Raw genomic sequence first — 23,332 nt, 5'->3', positions numbered from 1 at the left:
CTTATTACTTACTCCCTGAATTATTACTTTAGGGCTGAATTATTACTTTAGGGCTCACAGCAACCTAATTTATTTTACAGTGATGCCTTTTGGGATGTGCTTGGCAACGTTTCGCAGCAGGTGGAGTCACTTTTGTCTCCACCCAGGTTGGATGACGGCTCAGATTTCTGGCATGGACACTTGAAATGAGCACTGATAAAAGCAGAAAACAGGCCTGGTGCTTAAAAATCAAATAACACACAAGAGTATTCACTCTGAACTGAGCATCCACTTAGTTTCCTGCAAACAAAGGCTGTAAAAACCCTGAAGGAAACTAACCATCATAAAACATGCACTGAGGGACGCGCTAAACTATTTTTCTTTTCCTCTAAATGACAGCAGGAACCAATTAAATGCCATCCATTAGTGACACTGCTGCTGAACTGCTTTGCTCTTAAAAAAACAACAACCAGATCTAACGTAAAAGAAAAAAAAAATACCATTATAATTTAAAAAAAAGGGAAACAATATCCAACTGAGAAAAAGGTTTAAAAAAAACATACCTTAAAATATCAGTAGAATTGGCAAACTATACATGTCTGCATTATGTTGTTAGATGTAATATGTAAAGTTTTCTATATGCTCTCCAATGCGGAGGTCTTATTAATCTTAATCTCCTTATATATCTTAATTACCCAAATATTCTTATTAAGTGATCTTGACATGCATTTCTTCTGTCTTTCTGAAATACTTATTTTTGTTTTTTAAGTGGCTTACCTCTGACCAAAGCTACATTCAGACAGTAAAAAGCTCCTAAAGTCAAGCATTAGCCCCTGAGGTGTTTTAAATCCCGGGTAACGTTTCCACACAAATTTTCCCAGCTATTTTCACTTTCCTGGGGCTTTATTTTCCTGGAGCTTTGGTCCCTCAAGCGACTCAATACTTTGCTCTGCTTTCTCGGGGCTTGTTGAGGGGCGGGGTTGCGTGCAGCAAGAAAAACGATCCACCAGAACAGGGAAGGAAGGAACCGTAACTATTTAACTAGTTTACAAACCTATCCACTTTATAATCTTAGTTTAACACAAAAGGTTGTTTTACGATGTTTTTTAGGCCAGAAAGTACACCTCAAAACTTCATCTGTACAGTCAGTCCATCAGGATTATGAGCCAATTTTAATTCTGCTTGATCTTTTCGTTTTGTGGCTGAAAAGTTAATATAGAGCATTTACTAAAGCCTAGTCCACATGTAGCAGGGTATGTGGGAAAAACAAGACATTTTCATGCGGTTCTGCCTTTCAGCCACAAAAAAAAAAGGTTAATCATCCCTTAAAGCGAATGATCCTAAAAACTCAGGCAAAAGTGGAGTTTTATAAACGCTCCAGTTTTGAGCCTGTGTGTTAATGAAAAGACACCTGTCCGGCGTATCACAGTCTGCAGGGAATATTACTGCGCTGTGTCACACATGTTTATACACTGGGCCATATGGTGGAGTTAAAAACGACATTGTCTTGAGTTTTATTAACTTTAAATTCTAATATGGTGTTTAAAAGAAGCCCAACTTCTTTATCCGTACACAAAATCGAACCTCCTGGCGCCATGATTCGTTCCTAACAGGAAGTCGTGGTTGTTTTGAAGAATTCTGATTGGCTGACATAAGTTTTAGTTTTGCGGTACACTTTCCCCCTATGAGTCTAGAGTATTTATAAAAACACTCAGTGGCATATTTCTGTAGGTTGGTGTGGATGAAAACTTTTGTAAAAAAAAAAAAAAAAAAAAAAAAAAAAAAACTCCCGTGTGTATGGTATTATTTTTAAAAACGTGTATGGGAGATATTAGTTGTTTTTGAAAAAACCCTGCTATGTTTCGACCAGGTCTAAGTTTGTGGGAAATATCTGCAAATAACATCAAATGTGATAATCTCGGCTGGATGATATCTGCGTTTTTAATTTAATTAAACTGTTTGATCATTAGTACTAAAATATCAGTCTAATTACAGAACTGTGGCCAAACTTTCATTTTCCTTGTACACAGAAAACACATTTCCCCAAGACTTGGTGGACTGTGAACTATTTCACTGTTTACAAAACCACAGATGGGCGCCCTGTGTTTAATAACCTAAATCAGATCAAAACAAGCTGCCTCTGCTTTTCTTCCACAGCAGGAGGAGTAGTAAAATTATTTTAATTTATTTATACCAGCAGGAGTAGAACAGAATAAAGCACAGCGGATCCGAGCGGGCACAATAGAGTAGGATCGGTGTAAAGGAGGCGTAACACCATCTGCAAAAGTTGCCCTTCCTCGCATGCAACTTCTCAGTCTTCCTTTGTCTGTCTGACCTATGCTGTCGTTTTGCTGCCACTCACTGGACTGGAGTGGTACTGCAGTTTTCACAACTTCACACATCAGTAGCCCGTTTTGCATAAATGGCCCTTAGCAAACGGAAACACAAAAACTCCAAAAGCCCCAGACTTTGGTTTACCCCGGGAAACCAAAACCTGGGGATTTAAATCCTGGAAAAGGGGCTAATGACTGTTAGCAAGAATGCTAATTTTCAACAGGATGCTTAGGCTCCATGTCATCAGCAGTCACAAAAAAAACAGCAGTTATCAGATTTCATGTTGAATTTATGAAAAATCACAAAGAAAACAGCTTAACAGACAGAAAATATGGTTTTACTCCCAACAAAGTGTTTCCCAAAGAGCTTATTGAATGAAATATGGTCAACTGAATGATGCATTTCGCTGCACAGCATGCTGTCATGGGTTGGTATATGAAGCAGACAGAAAAATGAGTGAAAGAGCAGCTGTTGAAAGTTGAAATACCCTCAGAGGTCCTGGAGAAGTATTGATCACTTTAAAATCTTTCCAGAAAGTCTGAGAAAAATGAAGCGTATATACACCAGACGACTGAGCATGCCTTGGGTATTAGATTGTTTCTTCTTGTTATGATTTCACAATTCATTCAGAGAGTGATGTGTATACTTAGATCAAACTGTGAAGCTTTTCACATGTTTTTTAAAGGGGAAGTCCGGTCAACAAGGAAAAATCAGGGTATCATTAGCTATAACTAAAACTAATACGTTTGTGGTTATTTAATGAACTTATCGTTAATCAATAAGAAAATAAAAACATAAATTGTCGTCTGAATCACTGTGTATGGGGGCTGACATTACTGCCCATATTTGGGCAGTAAGGGGCGTTTGACATCACATCCTGGGGCGTGGAAAAGCGGAAGCGGCGACAGCATTTCTCTCCGCTTTCCAAAGTCAATAGGAGCCGTTCTACACAGCTGCGATCATCAATAATTTTTTAGGATTTCCAGAGGACTTCACCGCTGACATTCCCAACAGCTTTTGCTGAAGCAACAATGCCCACGTGCATGGCCATCGGATGTTCCAACACAACTGGTAAAAGTAGAAAAAACATTGCTTATTTCAACTTCCCAAATCATGAGCCACCGGGCTCGTTGCTGGATTGCCAACTTGAACAGAGCGGATTTGCCATCTAACTTCTGGCCAGAGAGAAAACACGTCATATGCAGCAACCATTTTGAAGAAGAATGTTTTGAACATGACATGAGAGCGAGGATTTTCGGTAAGTTATTTTTTATTTTAGAATTTTTTATTTAGAATTTGCGGGGATGGTCACCGAGCAGAGGGGCGGAGGGATACCACATGTGATGTGGTATCCCTCCGCCCCAGCATGTGCTGGAACGCTCTTATATTTTAATATTTATACAATAATGACCACCTGGCCTATTTACCAGAGGGCAAATATATAACTTAAGTCACTTCAGCGATCTCTCCTCCGCTGTGTGTGTGTGTGTGTGTGTGCTCCGCCGCAGCGCCGGCAAAGCCGTGCTGCGGCGGAGCACACGCGCGCACACACACACACACACACACACACGTGTATACATATATACTGTAGGACCCGACTGAGTTTGCACTGGAAATAGGTACGGCTGGATTCCGTCAAAAGTCCGGTTTCTGTCAAGAAACTCTTCTAAAAAAATCCATATCGCTATCAGATGATGATAGCTCCACAGAACTCTCATCACTGTCATTAAGTACTTCATCACTCTCTGCTTCGTACAGAGCACCAGTCGTCACCATGTTGGAAAATAGTGCACCGTGACAAACAGAGCGTTGAAACTTGCTCAACTGCGGGTCCGCCGAGTGACGTCAGAAAATGGGAGGTGACAGTACTATTCTTGACCAAGATGGATTCCTCCACATAAACATGATTAAATGAAAATTATTCATAATTAAAAAAACGTATAATTTTTTGCACAGTATGTAGTTTTATATTTAAAGTACTTTCAGCAGTTTGAATTCTGATTTTGACCGGACTTCTCCTTTAAACACTTAGACTCCAGATCCACTAAACAACGACGCCAGAGTCTTGGATCCTCCATCGTGGCTCATTGCAGTATCTAAACATTTCTAATAAATCATTAGATACCCAAAGGACTAATTTAATTTCATTCATTCATTACTTATGCTTATAAAGTCTAGCTACAATGCAAAATACAATAACTATGACAGTGAGTCTGGCCTCCTCCACGTTAGAAAACTCCATTTTGCAGAGAAATATGTCCCAAATGTGCCACTGTTGCTCCAGTCATCTCTAACAACAACCTTTATCAACAAAGGAATGAGCTATTAAAAACTGATTAACACAATGTGCTTTTTTTAAGCTGCCAACAGCGGAGTTTTTACAGAGCGTCAGGTCAGGGAACACTGTTGTGATCGTCCCTGACACCCCCCCACCTCCGACTGGCCTCCATGTCTCAGCCCAGTGGAGTATGGAAATGAAAAGGTGCAGAAGTAAAACGGCACAGCAGCAGCAGCCCTCCTACATGTTCACACACAGCAAACTCAGGTTTGACACACAGGTTCTGGTTCAGCAGTTTTGGATTATACAAAAGCAACATTTCCATTTTTTTTAACATTTTTTTTTGGAGACTATATCAGGGAAAGTAGCTTTTTGTGGACCAAACACAGACTTACAACCTGATCTGCTGTCTCTGCTGGTCTAGGAGAGAAGCCATTTTGTTAATTGAGTGCAACAACTGTTGATGGATTCAAAAGAGCAAAGCTGAGCAGGTCCAAAAACAATTACTATTTGACTTCTGCACTTTTAATTAACACTGGGAATAACAATTAGCTTTCCTGTTTTATATTCCTGAACGGTACAGGCTTTGGCACATCTTTTACGACCCTTTTATTGTCATGCCAACTTTTAAATTTATGGTATGAACAATGTTTCATAGCCCTCATATGTAGTGTCCCCATTCTCCCCTTCCTGTTGCTGCACACTGTCAGTCAGCTGGCTGAAGACGGGGAATTTTCTTAAGATTCTGCCCAGAAACAGAAAGAAAAGCCATAAATAAGTTTATAGACCAAACACAACCCAGCTCTTATACAGCCCACATTTCAGCCTCTCTTGAACTCATAAAAACATTGAATTATAACATTTCACATGTAACTATTACAGACACACACTGCGTTAGCAAACATGAACACTAAAGATAAAATTAAAATAAAAACATTACAAATGTATACCTATCTCCACAAAATCTGCAATCAGGTAAACTAATAACCTACACACAAAGATCACTTTCCCAATCAGGTGGTCAGCGGCACGCTGTTCCGGTCTTTTCCCCCTTGGAATAATTTATTTATTTTTTTATACTGGATCTTGAACCTTTCTACATTGTTTTCATCACTTCACTGGGAGATGCTAATAGCCGTTAGCCGCTTCCCTGTTTATCCCCTGCTGCACATGTGCAGTCTCATACTTCCGTTATTATAAATATACATGAAAGGCTTTATTTACTAACAAACTGAGCAAAAACCAAGCATAAAACACCAAAATAACAACTAATACGCATGCAGCACGTGATAATCCTTTATAAAAATGTTTATGCAACCAGAGTGAGCTGCTGACGTATAAATTCAAAAAAGTCAAATAATGTGACTATGCCCCTTTAAGAGCTTTTTAGCAAACTTAAATTTCAACCTGGCATTAATCTGACTCATTTTATTCTAATCTCATTAATTTGTATTGTCCCCTTTTTAAATATAACTTAATATCATGTTAGGGATGTTTTTATGTTTATTATTTAGTGTTTAGCTAGTTACAGTAAGTCGTGGTGAAAATAAGATACAATTTATTTACAATTTACACTGCTCTGCGACTTTTTGATGATTTGTCCAAAATAACTTTATTGCCACAACCACCCTGTCACTGTTAGAAAAGACAATTTCTAGGTGTCAAAAGCCCACTTTTGGTTGCAAAAGACTCATCTGTGTTCTGCAAAAATCTTTACTTGTTACTATATTTGTTATTGGATACTGTCAGTTGTTTGAAGTCAGGCGCTTCATTCTCCTCCCTTGGTGTTGGCAAACTAATTAGCCTTTTTCTCTCTTTTCTGCATGCCGTGACTAAAGCTGTAGAGTCACAAGCAAATTAAGCTTCCAACAACTTGTTAGGCTTTATTAAGATATGATGTCATTTTCAGAAGAATTACAAAATGTACTTCATAAATGCTACACAATTTTGCATATATTCTATATTTTAGAGCTCCAGATTATTTTATTGATTTGCTAAACCCAGGGTTTGCAGCTCAACCCCACTAATTTGGTGTACAAAAACATTGCGTATAAAAACCTTTTGACCATAAATAGTCATAAAGTCATAAATGCAGATGGTGTATACATCTATATCCTGATTTAACAATAAGTCGTGAGTAAATGAGACAGTATCTTAACTTTAAACTAAGTTCACACTTACCTGAACCTCAAAAAACAGTTTATACATTAGTTTTAATCCATAATAGTACTATTTTAGCAACATCTATGCTGTTTTAAACACAAGCAGGGAGATCATGCTTCCTATTTTTACCTTTTTGCTTTAACAATGCCATTTTTGGCTCGGGGTTCTCGGCCTGCTTCAGGGACATTACTTCCCCCTCATGTTGCTATCCAACAACTTCAGAAAAGCTGATTGAATGAAAGTAATTTGGAAATAATTTGCATTAGGTTGCTGTATGTGTGAGCAAAATTATAAGTGAAGCTAACAGATGTAAAGGGCTGACTAGGCAGAATGCAAATGCAACCTTGGGAGATATTTAATATGCTAATTAGTTTATGGCATCCTCTAGTGACTTTCCCAGCATATTTTCCACTGCAACACGATACCATTTTCTCTCTCTTTCACTGGCTTCAGTAAATAGCGTCTTAGCAAAAAATTCCCTTTATGCAAAGCTCGATTTCCTTTGTAGCGAACAAGGGGCTATAAAATGGATTACTAAATTACTAAAAAGCAAAGCAGCTCTCATTGTTTCCCCTACAGACGCAACAGCAGAGAATCCAGCTAGGTGTTGATGAATAGAGAATGCCTGGTTAGATTTTTGATGTCCATGTAAGAGTTTCACAAAAAAGGTTATAATGTAGGACATCTTTCCAACAACAAACGCTTCAGTCGTAATACTAGAACTTAAAGACATTTAGATATGACTCTGCAGCCTTTTACTGAGCTGTGAGCAGTCACAATGTGCAGCCGCAGGCTCTTTGACTTTGGCATTAGCCACAAACCAAAGAGTGCCTGTTCTCAGTTAATCCAGGTACTGTGTTTTTTTATAAGCACTTTTTTCATAGTTTGGCTGATCCTGCAATGTATTGTCAGGTGCGACTTGTATATCAATTGTAAATGGTAAATCATACTGACCAAGATGAACCAAGTAGTAACCATTACCATCTATAGCCACAAGAGGGCGCTAAAGGCCTGTAAAAACTATATACTGCTCCTGTACTACTTAAAAATGTATTGAAACATTATTTTATAGATAACAAAGACTAAACACATGATTGTATGTTGTTGCTCTGTTTCAGTCTGCATTAACGCAGCGGAGCGTTGCGTGGTGCAGCTCGACGTTCCCAGACCGCGACAGAACCTCATTATTGAGCCGTCCGTGAAGCTAACAACAGCTAGCGCTAGCTCACATGTTGGTTGTCCAGGCGTTTTACAACTTTGCTGTTGCTGCACGTCAGCTTTATGTTGCTCTCAAGCATCCGTGTCGTACTGTTAGCTTAGCACGTAGCACCGTTACGCTCACCGTCTGATTTCAGCGTAATTTTGACAACTTTCAGCGTAATGGGCCGTTATACTGAAATACTCTGACAAGAACTTTCAGGTTGGAGTTGGTGGCTTGTTATGCTAATTTACTTAATTCACCCTCCCACGTATGTTTCATATTATTCAGCCTGTTGTGGATATAGCTATGTAATTTGGCTTACCAGATAAAATGTTAGTTTTTAGTCCTGGATCGTGTAAAATAATTTCTAAATGAATGCGACTCGTAGTCCAGCACGACTTGTATGCGAAGCGAATTGTAGCCTGAAAAATACAGTAATCAGCATAAATTAAAGTAACATGGACTACTCGCAATGGTCTAGAACCTTTGATTTGTTTTCTCGTTATTTGCAAAGCACAATTTTTCTCAGGTTTTGTGTTCTAGTAATATAATTTTCCCCTTATTTCTGCCTAGACTGCAAAGCATATCAACTAAATGAAGATGAAGCCAGATGCACCTTTTTCAGGAACACGATGTCGCTGAGATGAAACCAGTAACATTTTCTTTTTTCACTAACTAGATCAGGGATTCTGAAACCAACACCAACCATGGATCTGGATTACTTTGGCTAAAACTGATACAAAGACAATGATTTTTAAATGTAGCTATAATAACAAATGCATGTTTTAGCAGTTTCTCCATTTTTTTCATGGCGTAATTGCATTTCATATGAATAATTTCATAAATGCTGTCTTAAATGACATACAAGTCAAACAGAGATTTTTTTTATTTGTGTAGCATGTTTCTGACTTACATTTATACTCTGATAATAATAAGAATCTGCCAGAAATGTGGGTAATTTGCAGCTTAACCCTTAACACTTTTCATGTAGATGGTATTTTGTTGTTTAACCTAATTTATTGTTAATAAAAACCCATCAAGCACTGATAAGGATACTTGTGGGGTAATTTCTCAGAAGTGTATTTATGTTGTGTTGTATCATCTTTAGTCAGAACCAAAGAGCCGACACGATAATTTAGGGATAAAGCTGCTTATGTCTGACAGATCTTAACATTCTCGGTAAATTACCTGGCGGCTGACATTTCTATTATCTCTCTAATCTATAACCTGCCCTGTCCGTGTTTTTTTTTTCTTCTTCCTTTTAATCCAGGCTGAATACGTTTTCCCTCAACACATTTGTTTCCTTTAAGGCGGTGAGTTCTCCAGAGCCAGATACAGACAGCAGGACTGGATGTGAGAGAGTGAGCCCAGTTAGTCTGCGACTGACGGCACAACAGCAGAGAGCAATCTGTCAACATGTCTCTGTTCATTCGTCCACCGGCCCTTCAGTCTGCGGCGGGAAAAAGGTCAGCGAGCGCAGAGGCATCATTAACCAAGCAATGACTCCACTTCGGTCCCGTCGTGAACAAGATCAGACGATGACAGCACGGTGGTGTGAAAATGATGGATGAATGAAAATGAGAATCCAATAACCACGGCGCAGAGGCCCTGTGCTCAGCCTCTCAATCGTCATGGTTAACATCCGGCACCGACTCTATTCATGTTCTTCTACTGAGTCTGAATTTTAAATGAGAGAATATCTAAAAAAAAAATTATAATACTTCAAATCATTCAAGTTCTACCAAAACATGCCTAAATGTATCAAATATTGTGGCACAGAATGAGCGAAAAGAAATTTCAATCCGTGTTCGTACTAAAAAACAAAACAAACATTTAAATATATATCTAACATTGCTAAGTTTCAGAAATTCCCTTAGAAATAGTAAAAGATAAGTAAATACTTAAGCTTCTGTCACACTGTTTCCTGTGTTACCCTTTATGCTACGTTAAAACGCCTATTACATCAGTAAATGTGAAGAAACTTAAATTTTGTGATTTTTGTGTCATGTCTGAATTACGAGCGTCGCTTTTCATGTACTGAATAGTGGATGACTATTGGGATCAGTGTTGTGGAAGTCAGTGTCATTCTGCAGCAGAAAGGGGATGGTTACTACTACTATGATATCATAGTTTTGTTTTGTATTTAAGGATTAACCGACTACCAAGGAACCAGATATTTAGTGGAGGGCACAGTGGTCTACTACTACGTATTTAAATGGGAGCACCTGGAAAACTGCAAAAGAATCATATGTAGACTTGAGCGCATACTAGAGGCTGACATTAATAGGCATGCAGACATTAATCTCAAGTACGTGACTCAAATTTCAACATACTGGTTAAAAATTAAACCGGTCTGTCAAAGAGGAAGACCACAATGAAAGTAAGAAGGATTAGATGTTTAGTCAATGTAATTAGTCTGCAGCCCATCTCTCAAATGATGCCATCCAGATATTTATCCCCTTCATATTAGTCATAATGACCAGGGGATTCAAACCCTTCTGTCCTTCTTTTCCTTTGAATAAAAATCTAAAAGCCTATTTTAGCTAACATCTTGCTTGTGAGACCACTTTTTTATTTAACTTTATTACTAAAAGGAGCGTAGTCACATGCTATGACTATAAAAGAATATTAAAAAGGGTCCACATACCGTATTTTCCGGACTATAAGTCGCAGTTTTTTTTTCATAGTTTGGCCGTTGGTGCGACTTATACTATGGAGCAACTTATGTGTGAAATTATTACACATCTTTACCGGTATATCGTTATACCTGTTATTTTCACACCAAACCACAAGAGGGCGCTCTAGGCCTGTGTTGAATCAGACGTAAGCAACGTAGAAGCAGAAGTGCCGCAGCTTCTACCTCCGGAGTTAACAGAGTTATTTGAAAGTGACACCGAGGATGAAGATTTCACTGGATTTTAGTTATTTGGAGTGATACGGGCGCTCTGGTTAACTTCTTTGCATGTTATTTATGCTATAGTTATCTGAATAGCTTTTAATATGTTATGTTAACATACCAGGCACATTCTCAGTTGTGTCATGTAGCGTAAGCTAACCGTACAATTATTCAGCCTGTCGTTGCGTCCGTTCTATTTTTATTTAAAATTGTCTTTCAAGATGAAATGTCTGTTCTTGATGTTGTATATTATCAAATAAATTTCCCCCAAAAATGCGACTTATACTCCAGTGCGACATATATGTTTTTTCCTTCTTTATTATGCATTTTATGGTGCGACTTGTACTCCGGAGCGATTTATAATACGGAAAATACAGTAATTTGAAATACTCCCCGCATGAATCATAAAACTATTTAAATGCATAAATCAAGCGGAGCACTATGGCTAAAGCTGTACTGCTCCACTTGTGAAAGTAAAATCTGTTGAGCTCTTTTAGGCATTAAGACAATACTTATTGCCACATTGCTAGACAGGACACTGGAGGAAAAAATGCATCTTCAAATAAAACAATATATGCCCAGAATTCATTCCTGATAGTGTTTACTTGTTCTTTTTGATCCTGGAAGGAACTTTGTGGCGGTTGTGAACAGCATTGTCTTCTACCAGCAGTACTGCGGCACTATCAGAAAGCAAGATGGCGATCCTGCAATGCCTCGCAGTAAAGTAATAGCTCACCGTGGTCGGAAAGAGAAACCCGATCTACAGGGGCTCCAAGTTTAAGGTAATGCTCTCCAGAGTCGCTGGTCGTTAGAGTCGCTCGGCTCCATTGCTTCTCCTCGTTTACTCATTGCATGCAGGTGCAATATACGTACCTCAGGTGACGTGGTCTGGTTATGGTAAATGTGCAGAAAAGCACTTTGTTTACCAAGAAATAGAGCAAATCAAAGTGTAAAACATAGAAATAAAATATAATAAGGCAACAGGATGCAATAATTTAATCGGAAAACCTTTATATGCAACCCGAGTGAGCTACTGGTGCAGAAATTTGTAAATTCATAACATGTGAACAGGCTAACAGGCAGCTTTTATACACCAATTTTTATTTTACTTCAGTTTGTGTGTGGCCAAACAAAATCTGGGATGCAACGCAAAACAGAGCTGTGTCTTCCTGGGCAGCAAAAACAGCAAAGCGGTGTAACTCTGTGGTTTCCATGCTGCCTTAAAGTGATTCAAGTATTTTAAAGTGTCCAAAACGGAATAAGGAAACAAATTGAAAACCCTTTTTCCTAATCTGCTGGGTTTTCTTAGATAAGAAACTTTTGCACCAATCTGTCTGTATGATTTGATTGAATTTGACTTTGTAAAGTGCCTTGACATAATGCTATATACAGGACTGTCTCAGAAAATTAGAATATCGTGAAAAAGTATACTAGTAGGCTATTCAACTAATCACTTAAATCGTCTAATTAACTGGAAACACTGCAGGGTTTCCTGAGCCTTGAAAAACACTCAGCTTGGTTCAGTAAACTAAATCACAAGTATGGGGAAGGCTGCTGATCTGACTGCTGTCCAGAAGACCATCATTGACACCCTCCATCAGGAGGGTAAGACACAAAAATAAATTTCTCAAAGAGCAGGCTGTTCACAGAGTGCAGTTTCAAAGCACATTCACAAAAAGTGTGTTGGAAGGGGGAAATGTGGCAGGAAACGCTGCACAACCTAGATCTGGCACCTGCCCACAGTGCCAAAACCACCAGTAACTGGTGTACTGACCATGGCATTACTGTCCTTGATTGGCCTGCCAATTCCCCTGACCTGAACCCCATAGAGAATCTGTGGGCTATTGTGAAGAAGAAGCTGAAAGACACCAGAGCCAACAATGCAAATGAGCTAAAGGCCGCTATTGAAGCATCCTGGGCATCCATAACACCTCAGCAATGCCACAGGCTGATTGCCTCCATGCCACGCCGCATTGATGCAGTAATCTGTGCAAAAGGATTCCCAACCAAGTACTGAGTGCATTAATGGACATTTTCAAAGGTTTGATTTTGTTTTGCTGTTATAATTTTTTTTTTACTTGGTCTGAGGAAATATTCTAATATTTTGAGATAGGATTTTTGAGTTTTCTTCAGCTGTACGCCATAATCAGCGATATTAAAACAATAAAAGGCTTGCGATATTTCAGTTGTTTTGTAATGAATCCAGAATGTATGACATTTCATGTTTTTTAATTGCATTACAGAAAATAAAGAACTTTACCACAATATTCTAATTTTCTGAGACAGTCCTGTAATTGGCCCTATATAAATAAAATTGAACTGAATGACCTATGATAGGTAGTGTTTACCTGCCTATAATTCCCAGACTAATAGTGCCCCAAAGGTAATTTTCAAGCATCACCTTTCAAAAAAGGGAAAAAAAGTTCTCTTAAGATAAGTTTATTTGTCCTTGATTTGAGCAGGTGAATAAGATTATTTGCCCATGGAATGAGTTTTTTTTTTAAGGAAGCGTTTAACTGCCAGAGCTGATAAATAAATTTAGGTGCAGTATCTCGTTAAAACGAGAATGTTTCTCACTATAACAAGACAGTTTACTCGTTAAGACGAGACAGTTTTGTGGCATGAAATAACATTTCATGGACATTTGAATGAAGTATGGTGAGGAACGGAGATTGAAGCACTTTATGCCTTTTTGCTAAGAAGAAATCTGCAAGAGGATATGTATTTTAAAAAACATAGAATTGTCATTGAATGATGGATGTATTCTCAATCGGCCTGGAAAATGAGTCTGATCACTGTGAAAGTTGAACATCCCGAGGAAAAGGAGACGCCTGATGTCAGGTGAGCTTTTCGCTGGTCTTACTATAGGCGGTCTGTAGGCTATATAAGCAAGTTGCTAATTAATAATGTTATAGTAGAGGCTGGACTATCATATGACATTTATTTATTTAAATGTATTTAAATCATGTAGGACTGAGAACCACCTGCTGAACCTGATGTCAAGGGGGAAGCGACCCTGGCGTCCTCCTCGGTGGTGGGAACGGGGAAGGATGGAAGTTGGAACTTATTCTGTGTGTGTGCAGAGTTTGCTGTTAGAACAAATCACCCTTTCATCTCTTGTCCTGATATTCACCGGACAATACCTAACAGACCGGGAGTTATTTTCTAAACATTAAATAACTTAAACAGGGCGTAATGGCACACCTGTGATGGTCACTATTATTTTTCAGCACCACAATGGTGTGCACAGCATACACTGTGGTTTTACAAGGCATGCACACAACAATAGACAATTATTTTTTATTATTCTGGCTGCAGAAAAAGCAGCTTCACAGATGGCTGTTCAACGGCACCTGGAATCTGTGGGGTACTGGGATTCTGCCCAAATCATCTGGATTCCAATCATTCTGATGCACTACAAGTTAAAAACAAGCAAATGATGTCTAAAAGTGCCAAATGAACTGTGTGAACAGCACAACGTGGCTTTTTAAGGACCTCAGATGAGAGAAAGTCTCCTAGGTCAAAGACACGTGAAGAATAAGCAGCCAGGATCAGAGTCATCTCCACCAAATCTCCAAGAGCAAAAAAAAGGTAGGTTGTTCTTTATGAGTTGGAAATAAGAGAAATAAGTACTGATAATAGAGTTACCAGTTACACAAGATGGCGCACAAGATAAATTGATTAAAGCTCTGCAGCAATCAGGGAACTGCTCCATAACTGGGTTCATGAGGCAAGAACTCTGTGGAAAAGTCAACTTTTTAATTTATTGCCTTATCTGTGTTCCAATCAGCAGTGAGGAAATTTGACTGAAAGGTCAAGAGTGTGTCGACTGTTATTACGGAGATTTCCATCTTTGCTTGTTTTAAGTGTAATTAAATGACCTAATAAGCTCAGACGTAGAGGTGTAGGAGGTTCAGCCAGGAAGGCGGCGTGATGACAGACTTCTCTTCATTGTAAAAAAAAAAAAAAAAAAAGATTTTCAGAGCAAGAATAGAAAGAATCATATTAACAACAGGGTGGACCTTGATGGCATTGAGTAAACTGCCTCCAGGAGACGCTGGAGTTTTTCTCTGGTATTGTTCAATTAGAATCATGACTTCATGTAAGATAATTACATGGATGAAAGAGTTTAGTGATTTTCACTTATTGGTTGTGGTTTGTTAACAAAAAAAAAACATGCTCTGGTGCCCGAATACTCTACGGCTACCATCGCTTCCTGGTCCGAGGTTTGCATAAGAATGGATCAATTGTAAGAATGCGGCCAAACCACCAGATCCACCACTAACTTAGACGTGTTCAACAATGAACAACAGCAGATTAGTTTATAGAAAGCCCATTTTCCCCCAGGAACTCTGGAGTGGATGTTCTCCACGGGGCTCCCTGAGAAGACCAGTCGGATGCATTACTCAGTGGAATGAAAGCTGCACAGCTGCTGAGCACCTGCACACCATCCGACCTTCATCCAACCACAGCGAGGCATGCTTTCACCGACGCCACAGCCTGAGAAGTCGCCGCCTGAGTCTCGCTCAGGAAAATGATTTAGCATCCCACAGCCAGAGGATGAGGAACGGTTTTAAATCGCCAAGCTGTGGCCCTAATGAGACCTGCGTCGAAAATGAAACACTCCAATCTCCTTTACTCGCAAAAATAACAGATGCAGACTAACAAGTAAACGCGTGTATTTAATGACTGAATCACTTCCCAAGAGAACTTGTAAACAACATTTCCTTCTGTTTTCAAGCTTTTTTTGTTTGCTTTGGGGCTTTTTTTTTTTTTTTTGGAGATAAGCTGCACATTTTGCCCAATAAGAATGAGAAGTAACATTTCTAACCAATTGAACAGTTGGAACAGACAATAGTTAATTGCAGATCCTCTAAGCGTGACTTTTCATCTTGACCAGCTAATGCCATCCCTTTTACTCTGAGTGTTGTAGTTTGCACAACATTAACACCAACTTATATTACCACTCATGTTATATTTGGACTCACTGATCAGACTGGAGTATTCACAAAGCGTCGTAGGAAAATGTCACTTAATGCTACAATTACCATCACTGTGCCGAAGAAGCAGCTGATAATGGGCTTAAAAGGTAACAGGGCTCTGGAAAAGTCTGGAATATGTGTGAAGAAAACAGTCCTAAATGTAGCATCTATCATCTATTCATCCACTCTCTACCCTAAGTTTGTCAATCATCTTTTTATTTGTTCATTAATAAATCCTTTTCCTTACAGTCTCTTGTTTTTTTAAGCGTCAATAACCTCACCACTGCAGAAATATCTGCCTTATATTCAGACTTTAGACTTTATTAGGTCACTGAAGGGCAGGACCTTTATAAAGAATTCAATTCAATTTTATTTATATAGTGCCAATTCATGAAACATGTCATCTCAAGGCACTTTACAAAGTCAAGTTCAATCATATTATACAGATTATGTCAGATTATACAGAATATATACAAGAATATATATAAGGAATCATAATAGCAACCCTTAATCAACAAGCCAGGAAGATAAGATGCAAGCTCAAAGTTAAAGAGATCAATCTAAAACATGCATGAAAAAGCAAAATGATAAACTTCATGGTGCAGTTTATTTAAACTTTATAAACAAAATAAAATTGATTGAGTCTGGGAGTTTTGGACTGAAAAATGTTGGAAGTTTATCATAAAAATGACCTCAGGTCAGAAGGTTATATCCACGCTTAATGTCTTAGTGTGATTCATATGATCATCACTGTTTTGGTACATCAACTTGTGAATAAAATGTTTTTTTCTGTGTTCAGTCTGAGGGTGTTTTGCAGATTCACACAAAAACAAAGAAATTACAATTGAAAAAAAAAACAAAAACAAAAAAAACAGTTGAATTAACTAGGAGCCAAGCATGGCGGTGGAGGGCTGCTGATTTGGGCTCATTTTGCAGCCACAGGACCTGGAGAGAATCCACCCTAAATGCTGTATACTATATATAGTATACTGTTCAATCTAAAGTTAAATGTGAGCCTGTTTGACATCAATTATCTCAATCATGGCTGCAAATCTACAACAGATGGACTAAAAGAAAAATGTATCTATTGGTGGTGCAATGGCCAATCAAAGTCAAGACCTTAATAACTATAAAATAAGAAATCACTGAAGCAAAGAGGACAAAAAGACGACTACAAAATCCAATTCATTGCTGTCAAAGCTGGACGTATACTCTGAGTTATGAAGGTTGTGTTTTTCCAACCACTTCTTTGCACTATACAGTAACTTTTTGGCTATTGGTGAAGTTAAGGCTGTCAAACGATTCAATTTTTTTATTGCGATTAATCACATAATTTCAATTGTTAACTTGAGATTAATCACATATTTTCATCGTTTTTATTTCTGAAAGTGTAAAAGCCTATTTAGGCATTTTAATATGCAATTTTGAAATAAATGACACTAGTAAAAAAACATGTACAAAAAAATGTATTTCTTATTTTTCAAGCACATTTCAGAACTGGAATGAAAACATCCTGGTGACATAAAATGATAAAATCTGTCTTATAATGGCTGATTCATTAATCACAACGCCCTGATGTTTACTAAATGTGTAAACAAATGTGTAAATGAACAAATGTTTCATGCCGAAATATTTTTTTGCCTCGACTTGAAGCGCCGTTATGGTCTAACAAAGTTAACAATAACGTGTTAAAACTGACAGCCCTAGATGAAGTGTATTGTTATGGTCTGCACATATGATGTATTGCCTTCAGCTCTGCCCAGTATTATTTCTTTATTTTGTGCACCATGTTGCTCTGCTTTAACTTGATCCTTCTACATGATGCACAGTTATTAGTGATTAGTTTTCCTGCATGCTTCTAATGGCGGCTTTTGGTTGATAAAAGCTACTCAATCAAGTGTTTTACCTTGTTTGGTACACTAAGAGCTGAACTCTGCATAAACATTAACAGAAGCTGATGGTGCAACATCAAAGGTCCTGCTGCAGAACATATTTAAGGCAAATCTCACAAACAAACTGATTCTTTTGGCCCCGATAGGAGCCGAAAGGTCTTTATTTTTCCACTTGGAGAAACATCCTGCAACTTAAATCCCAGTAAACCACTCCCAGCTACGCCTTTAAATCTACAGCGCTCAGCTTGTTCAGAGCTCAGCACGAGTCCTTACCCCTGGCTGCAGACTGCGTGTACCCAGGCTTCTCCCTCCATCCACCACATGATATCCCTCTGACACACAGGCCTGCAAAGAGTTAACGGTCTGCAGACTTCTCCACTACCAAGCCAAGCTCCTGAGATGAGTAAAGCCTGAGTATCTCTGCTGGCCATGACTGCACAAACTCCTCAGCGGCTGGAGTTAATCCTCAGCACTGACAGAGGATTCTGGGAAAGGGGGGGGGGGGGGGGGGGGGTGGTGAGTTAAGGACCATTTCTAGACAGTTTGCAACACTTAATGTTTTGGACTTTCTATTTTCGCACATAAGTTCTAAATAAGAAAAGTTGGTATTTCTAAAGTAATTCAATACATTTAATTATTAGAAGTAATAGACATATGCTTAGTGCAGGGGTGTCCAAACTTTTCGGTTCAGGGGCCAAAATTGTCCAGTTAAAGGAACTCAACGGCCAAAAAAAAAAAAAAAAAATTAAACCCCTCAACAAATTATGTCAATTTATTCACCTGCTCTACAAAATATGATCATTTTAAAAAAAAGGTAAAAAAAAAAAAAGGGGTTTTCTCGTTTGTCGTATTAAAAGATCCAGTTTGCAAATCATTTTGAATAATTTAATTTGACTCCAACAATAATAAACTCTTTTTGGTCTAGCAATTTAAGAACATTATTTGGGTCAGTTCTTTGAAAGCACTTGCTGTAATAAAGCAATTTTAATAATTGAATTCAAAGCAGATTTAAGTCTGCATTTGAGTAATTAATTGTCATTGGATAGATGTTACTATGAAATTAAAGAGGATGTCAAAAGTGTGTTTATTAAAAGATCAATACTTTGTGTTGTACTTAACACTTTCAATTGTAGGATTTTACCTTTCTGTCTTAATGTTTCCCTAATTAAAAACTAAAATCTTCCATCTGTATCAACCACCTGGACCAAATCTTTCCTGAAATGCTGTTGGTAAATGCATTACTATGCATTTACCAGCATTTATTTATTTGCAGATTTCAAATTTTGATCTGTGCTTTTATGGAAATCAAAGTAATTAACTATGCTAAAATGTGAAAATGTTCTCATGAACTTATATTATACACAAACTTCATCAGTTTACCAAAGGCAACTAGAAGTCAACGGGTTCACACAAAAAAAAACATTACCCTTTCATTAAAGAAATGTTTATTAAAGCTTTGTATAAAGACTGGAGTCATCATTTCCATATTAAGCATGTTTCCTTTCTAACGTTTGTGAGAAACTAGCTTTGAAAACCTAATCACTTAAACGTTCCATATTTTCCCAGATCTGATGTCTCTAAAGGTGGTAATAGCTGATCAATAGTTTCTTTTAGCTAAAAAAAATCTCCCCATAAAATTAAAATTTCTGATGTAGGGGAAATCAATATAAACCTGAGCGCAGCAGTCTTCTACTTCCATAACAAAATTAAAGCAGTAGTTACAGAATTATAAAGGGAAACAGCAGATTTTTACCAAATTAACCCAAAATACTGCTAAAAAAAGCTCTGAAATCTCAGTGGGTATAAATAACCTCATTGTGAAAGCATTAAAATCTCCTGTTACTATTTCAATTTACTGCATAAAAAGTGGTAACAATACAGCAACAATTGCTTCAACTTTATTAAAGTTGCCAAACAGGAAAAAAAAGCTAAACAAAAAAAGCTAAAAAAACGGCAAAAAGTTACTTTTCCTGAAAAACCTCTGAAAATAAAATCCACAGAGCTTTCTAAATTATATGACTGATTTCAAAATACTTAAACTTATGAATTTCCCATGTTTAATTTTAATTTAGATTAAAAATTGTTTTGAATCCTTGATGCTAACAGCCAGGAGTGTTTTGGAGTCTAACATATAGATTTGGAGATTTGGAAATTAACGATTATTGGTTATGTTACAATAAGTGGCTGATTTTCATCATGCCTCAGCAGTTAAGTCACAATAGTAAAACTATAATATTAGTTAATCTTCATTCCAGTTCTGTGGACAAATACTGTATAAAGCTTCAATCTTCCCTAAATAAAATACAAACTGCAATTCCTTTTTAGATGAGTTTTATTCCTGCAAAACTTCTGTCCAGTATTTAAAGGTATATTTGTGCTCAATCATTTTTGTTGTAATTTTACAAATATTTTTAAATAATCGTATATAATTCTGTGAGAGAAACCAGACTCTTACAAATATCAGGACACAACTTTATAAAAATTATATTTGGCTGAAAGGACGTCTGTCTTTGCATTATTTTCCAAGACACTGAATTCTGGGTTTTCATCATCTTTGCGCCGTATTTATCAAAGATTATACTAAATAAAGGCTTGAAAATTTTCACTCTGTGTTTGATGACTAATAGACGAGTTTCACTTTCTGAAATGAGTGAAAACAGTTTTCAGAGACGCACCTGTATGGAGGAAGGTAATTTTCTCAAACAAATAGATGAATACATTTCTTGCTCAGGGTTGCATTCATGCACAAATCAGCCCTGTTGTTACGCGTGTCTTGTTTCCACCATAAAGTGCTGTCTTTATGGAAGGTGGCAATTTCATCAATTCATGTGAGACGGGGCTGCCAACAGTGGGGGACGATTTTTAAGTAATTCTTTTCCAGGTCCAAAGCCATTAGCGCACCGCTGAGTCCCTTTCTCTGAGTTTGGGTAGCTGCCAACGACTTCTCAATCTGGGTTTCTCTCAGACTCAGACAGATGGGGCGAGCAGAAACCACCAGGAGAGAAATGTCAGGACAATGTCAGCGTGTTAGCTCGACACAGCACGGCCCGGGCTCGCCTCTCAGCGTTTCTGAATGTCAGCGCTCAGGAGACCGGGGGAGCACACACACTGGCACGCATTCGCTGAAACTGAGCTCAAACAGAGAGGAGCAGAGCGAAGAGAGGGATCCGTGTTGCTGCGAGGCGCCGATCATGTCGGCAGAAAACGGACGACAATAAAACTTCTCTCGCTGCCTTTATAAGGTCACGTCTAAATGTCACTCAGCGCACTGCCGTGAAAGTCTGAGTGAATTCAAGGATTTCAAGACATGTTTGCACTTTCTGCCAGAACATTCATTGACATTTTTTACATTTTTGAAAATAACAAAATGTTCCTCATCGTTAAGATTATATGAGATATTAAAAAGAAAGGTAGAAAATGATAAACTAAAGTTAAAGTCTAGAAACTGTCTTAGGAAACCTTTGAAAATCTATTAAATAGCAGTATGAACGCTGTTCAACTTGTCAATGCTTGTACTTTATTGGGTCGTTTTTAATAGGACTCCAAATGTTAATGAAAAAAAATCTTACTTACTATCTAAAAAAATTTACTGAATCCATCCACAATCAGGGTTCGAACAGATACTTGTCGGATAATGTGTTGAAAATTTGGGGCTATTTATTCCAGCATTTTCTGCAAAGTTGACAAAATGCAACCCGCCACAGTTACATTTTTGAACAAACCCAAACCCCGTTGTTATTGAAGAGCCCGAGGTTGATCATATGGACTACAGCTGGAGCAAAGCAGTGATGCGTTGGCATTTAAATAAAAAATAATTTCCTCAATACAAAGCAAAACAGCTCAAAGTCAAAGCTAAACGCACAAGTCACTATCCAGAGCAGAAAATACCAGGTTAGAGATGCATTACTGCAGCTGTTCTACAAAAGGTCTGAAACTCCTCAGCCAGATCATACAGGAGTGGAGCTTGAAGATGAGATGCCAAGATGATAACCGAGGGTTTGAACAACCAGAAGGTTGCTTTGAATATGTTGAAGTCAGTTACAAATAGCTTGGGATCCCAAAGGACAGAGGAAATCAGCCACGACCACACACACCTGTAGCATGTCAGTCAGGTCCCACATAATTTGCATATCTACACAACATACTGGTATACGGCCAAGACGAAGAGCATCCCAGTGCATGGAGGGCTCCACCAGAGGAACCCTCTGAGGCCGCTTGCCAAACAGAAGAAGGGATGACCGGTGAGCATCAGCGTTAACGTCCAAGATGTCCTGGACGACATCAGAAAGATGGCTCCCAAAGAGGAAGCTGACCGTGACTGTTTGAGGATGCAAGAGGATCAGAGGGAACCATGATGGAGAGGCAAGGCTTGGCCCATACCATCAGACCAGATCAAGCTATCAAGCAATCCTACCAATACATAAAGGGTGTAAGTTGTTTCTATATGGCAGCACAGGAACCTGCTCTCAGGAGCAATTAAAGGCAAAGGTCCACCATATAGGAGAGGACCTAAGATGTGTAAAAACACTCGCGTAATAGATGCAGGGAGTGGGAGACACCATCAGGGCTTCATATGCACGATCCTGCTAAGATCTGGACTGACAGGTGATCACTAATCAATCAGAGATTATGAGAGCAGCAGGGATGAAGATATGAGGTGACAGAAACATTAAGTAAGAAAAACAGAAAGCACAAAGAAGAACCAAAAGAAGTGCAGAAAGTCTAGACTTCAGTGATGCTGCCGTTGCTTCACATTCGTCACATCCAGCTACAATAGTGAGCAGAACGCTGAAGTATCAGGTAGAGAACCTCATCAGCAGCTGTATCTATATCTATTTATCTCCACACTTAAGGGAGAAAGGCCATTTGGAGAAGCCTGCAGGAAATAGCTTTATACGTTACAGTTCAGATCCAATGTGTCTGCGGGCGTCTTTAGAATAGACCTCAGACAATAAGCTCACAGACGCACCATGGTGATGCTGCTCTAAGATGTTCATAGTTTTTTTTTTTTATCTTAAGAAAAAAACAAAACATAGTTGCCTTGATTTGTGTATCTTGGCTTAAGAAAATAAATAAAGAAGGAAATGTTGTTCTCAGCGGTCTGTATCTGCAGGCAGGCCTTTTGTGGAGCTCTACAAGACGCTCAGCTCGCTGGTCTGTTTAAAATCTAAAAGTGATGCAAACACACAACATGAAACAAGCAGAATCATCTGCAGAGGGATCTGCAAATCATTGTAGAATTGAAACAAATAAAAAGGTTCTTGGATGATTGCACCGTTTTAAAAACAAAACCCGCCTACAATATCCTGGTAAATTTTTTAGTTTTTGATTATTTTTTGTGCGTGAGAGCAAAGAAAACGGCCAAGTTTCATAATTAGATCTACCCAAGTGTGCTTTTCAGTCATGTTCACTAAATACTTGTGGTTCTACTTACCGTCAAATTAAATTAAAAACACAATTGATAAAATATGAATAATATTTTGGAAGGCACTTTACATTTTAATTCGATTTTAATTTGCATCTGTTTTGAAAGTTCTCACATGAGCGTAAATAGCACCCTGACGTTGCTTTTACGTAGGTTTTCTGCATCAAACATCTGACTAGGCC

The sequence above is a fragment of the Fundulus heteroclitus genome, chromosome 15 (genome assembly GCF_011125445.2).
Source record: "Fundulus heteroclitus isolate FHET01 chromosome 15, MU-UCD_Fhet_4.1, whole genome shotgun sequence".
Taxonomy (NCBI): domain Eukaryota; kingdom Metazoa; phylum Chordata; class Actinopteri; order Cyprinodontiformes; family Fundulidae; genus Fundulus; species Fundulus heteroclitus.
The sequence above is the reverse complement of the archived record's forward strand: the minus strand, read 5'-3'. Positions refer to the sequence as shown.